This window comes from Meriones unguiculatus, assembly GCF_030254825.1.
Source record: "Meriones unguiculatus strain TT.TT164.6M chromosome Y unlocalized genomic scaffold, Bangor_MerUng_6.1 ChrY_unordered_Scaffold_23, whole genome shotgun sequence".
NCBI classification, from domain to species: domain Eukaryota; kingdom Metazoa; phylum Chordata; class Mammalia; order Rodentia; family Muridae; genus Meriones; species Meriones unguiculatus.
In genome coordinates, this window is record NW_026843709.1 from 33,296,100 (window position 1) to 33,299,756 (window position 3,657).

The 3,657-nt window shown below is 37.5% G+C and overlaps 1 non-coding gene across 1 annotated transcript; it reads left to right on the forward strand.

Annotated features, from left to right (window-relative positions):
* The first annotated feature begins 2,506 nt into the window (after positions 1-2,506).
* On the forward strand, positions 2,507-2,612 carry LOC132651618 (U6 spliceosomal RNA). Its single transcript, XR_009589204.1, has one exon. It is a non-coding gene; the product is annotated as a U6 spliceosomal RNA (small nuclear RNA).
* The last annotated feature ends 1,045 nt before the right edge of the window (positions 2,613-3,657 follow it).

The window sequence follows — 3,657 nt, forward strand, 5'->3', positions numbered from 1 at the left end:
AGGGAGGGCGAGAAGTGGCGGGTGAATTTTGCTTGGATGAAGAAAGACAATATTCAGCAACCGAAAGTAACTGTCGTTTGCCAGCATCATTGTCGGCATCCTCAACAATGTCTCTAATAATGCCCCAAAAGGAAAAGACTGTAGGGGAGAGTGATTGATCTCCTTCCTCAGTTAATTTTTGATTGAGCTCACGTCCTACCTTTTGCCATTTTTTGGGATGAATGGTAGGGCCATCCAACATAAACCAAGGACAGGCCTTGTCAATGTAAATAAAGAAATTTATTAAATCTTTTTTCTTGACCCTAATTCCTCTCTCTCGAAGGGAGGCTTTAAGATCCTTAATGAAGGACGCCTCCTTAGGCAAAGAATGCCCCATCTTGATAAGACGGAAGCGTAAAAACTCACCAGGTCATGCAGTCTTCTCCGGGCCAGAGGAGTGTGACCAATCTATTGATGTTCCAGGCCTGCTCTTTTATCGAGGGTCCATCAGGGTCGACCCGTACTTCGGGCCCCACGTTGGGCGCCACTCTGTCCCGACCTGTGGGATCTAGTTATTTGTGGGGGCGAAGGGGGTCGTACCTGTAGGAGATGAGGGAGAGAGAGAAACGAGCACAAGTAGACAAATGCCTTTCAAGTGCTGACTTTATTGTGCAGCAGTTTTATTTTTATAGGGCAGTTCTGGCAGGGAGGGGGGTTTCGAGGAGGAGGAAATAACAGTGGAAAATCACCAAGACTATTGTAAGAAATCACTTGATTCATGTGATTGTTACAGTGGAGGCTCACAAGGTTATACAGTCACTAAAAACAACATCTATGGTTTCGGACATCTGTTGTTTGTCTGGCAGGGCTATTAACCAAAAGGTATGATTCACAGACCTCTGTTGTTTGTCCGGCAGGATATTACAAATCAGAGTCTGGGGGCTTTGCAGGCTCCCGACACTACTTTTTTTTGTGAGTTAATTTTGTATTTATTCACTATGTATGTGTTTCCTGGTTGATTTTTTGGGGGTCACTCAAGTATACTATCACATCATCTGCAAATAGTGATACTTTGACTTCTTCATTTCACATTTCTATTCTATTGATCTTCTATTGATTTATTTTCTAACAAGAACTTCCTGCCAGAGCTACGTTTAAGAGATATGAAGAGATTGGGCAGTCTGGCCTTTTCCCTGATTTCAGTGGTATTGCTTTAAGTTTTTCTCCATTTAGAATAATGTTGGCTATAGGCTTGCTGCATATTGACATTACTATATTTAGATATATGCTTTGTATCCCTGATCTCTCCAATGCTTTAAACCTGAATGGAGTTTGGATTTTGTCAAAGCTTTTTCAGCATCTAAGGAGATTATCATGTTTGTTTGTTTTTTTTTTCTTGCAGTTTTAATATGGTGGATCACATTGATGGATTTACATATATTGAACCACCCCTGCATACCTGGGATGAAGCACAATTGTTCATAATGGAAGATATTTTTGATGTGTTCTTGTATTTGGTCAAAGGCATCAAATACCTAGGTGTGACCCTAACCAAGCAAGTCAAAGACTTGTATGAAAAGAAAAAATACAAGTCTCTGAAGAAAGAATTAGAAGAATATATCAGAAGATGGAAAGATCTCCCATGCTCATGGCTTGGCAGGATTAACATAGTAAAAATGGCCATTTTATCAAAAGCAAACTACAGATTCAATCAAATTCCCATCATATTACCAACAAAAATATTTACAGACCTTTAAAGAAACATTCTCAAATTCATATGTAGCTACTCCTGATGAGATGTGATAGACTAGGATCAGGCTAATATGAGAAGGAAGGAGACAAAAACCTCCTCTATCAGCATACTTGGGGAGGGGCATGTGTGGAGAATGGGGAGAGAAGGTGTCATTAAGAGTGGGTTAGGGTTATGGGGGTATACAAAGTGAATAAAGTATAATTAATAAAAATTAATATAAAAATATAATTCCTTTTGGATTTATATTATAGGAGAGGAAATGTCTGGGAATGACCATGTTAGCTAATATAATTCATGTTGGAGTTATAATATAGGAGGGTATGGTTTGAAGTTGATATGCCGATGAAAGTGACCACACAGAATGTTGTCTTTGTCTCTCAGTCTCTGTCACTTTACATGACTGTTTCTGTTAGTCTTGGTCTCTTTATCTGTGAATCTGTCTCTCTAGGTCTCTCTATCTCTTTCAGTCTCCCACTCTCTTCCTGCCACTTGTGGTTCAGTATGAAATGCTCTCAGTTTCGGTGAAGGACTAAAACAAGAAGAGTGCTTGCTGACATGACATCATGGATAGTCTCTAAATATATAAGCAATGTCCAAATTAAACACTTTTTCCCCAAAGATTTGCCTTTGTCAATGAGCATTTTCATTGAAAATAATTCAATGACTGAGGTCATATTTGTGCATTTAACAAATAATAATGGAATCTGTGATAATGTGAAACTCACAAGTCAAGGACATGTGACTTTATTAATGACCACTTGAAAGAAATATGTGGTGCTCACTTTGGCATCACATATACTAAAATTGGAATGATACAGAGAGTATTAGCATGGCCTCTACACTAGATGACACACAAATTATGAAAAGTTCGCATTTTTTTGTGAAATTAATAAAACATAAATGGAGGAAATTGTGGAGAGAAAGAACTTAGGGAAGAAAACAGGAACTACAGAGTTAACCATAAACAATAGACTATGAGACATGAAAATAAGAATCTCAGGTGTGGACGAGACAATGGAAGAAATCAATGTACATGTCTAAGAAAATGTCAAATCTAAAAATTTCCTGACACAGACATCCAAGACATTCAAGACAACATAAAAAGACAAAACCTAAATAGAGGAAAAAGAAGATTCCCTACTCCAAAGCCCAGATATATTTTCAACAAAATTATAGAAGAAAATTTTCCTAACTTAAAGGAGAGGCCAATAAGAACACAAGACATTTACAGAACACCCAATAAATTAGTCCAGAAATGAAAATATCCCATCACATAATAATGAAAACAGTAAGTATACAGAAGAAAAAAATACTAAAAACTGTACGGGAAAAAGGCCAAGTAATATATAATTGCAAACCCATCAGAATCACACCTTATATCTCAAAGAGACTATGAAAGACAGAAGGGCCTGGAAAAATATCATGCATGCCCTAAGAAAACAGATAAATCAGCCCACGGTATTATATTGAGCAAAACTCTCAGTCCTCATAGATAGACTGGGACAAGATATTCAATAATAAAAACAAATTTCAACAATTTCTACACACAAATCCAATGTTACAGAAGACACTAGAAGGGAAAATTCAACCCAAGAACACTATCTACTTTCAAGAAAAGACAGGAAATAATTAACCTCAATACAGTAAAACAAAAAGCAACCAAGCACACAAACTTATTACCACAGCCAACGTCAAAATCAAAGGACCTAATATCCACTGGTCATTATTCTCCCTCAACATCAATGGACTCAACTCTCCAAAAAAAAATACACAGACAAACAGAATGGTGCTTAAACAAGACCCAGAAATCTGTTGCATACAAGAAACATACCTAAGTCACAAAGATAGACATTACCTGAGGGTAAAGTACTAGAAGATGTCTTTCCAAGCAAATGGACACAAGAAGCAAGCAGGAGTAGCCATTC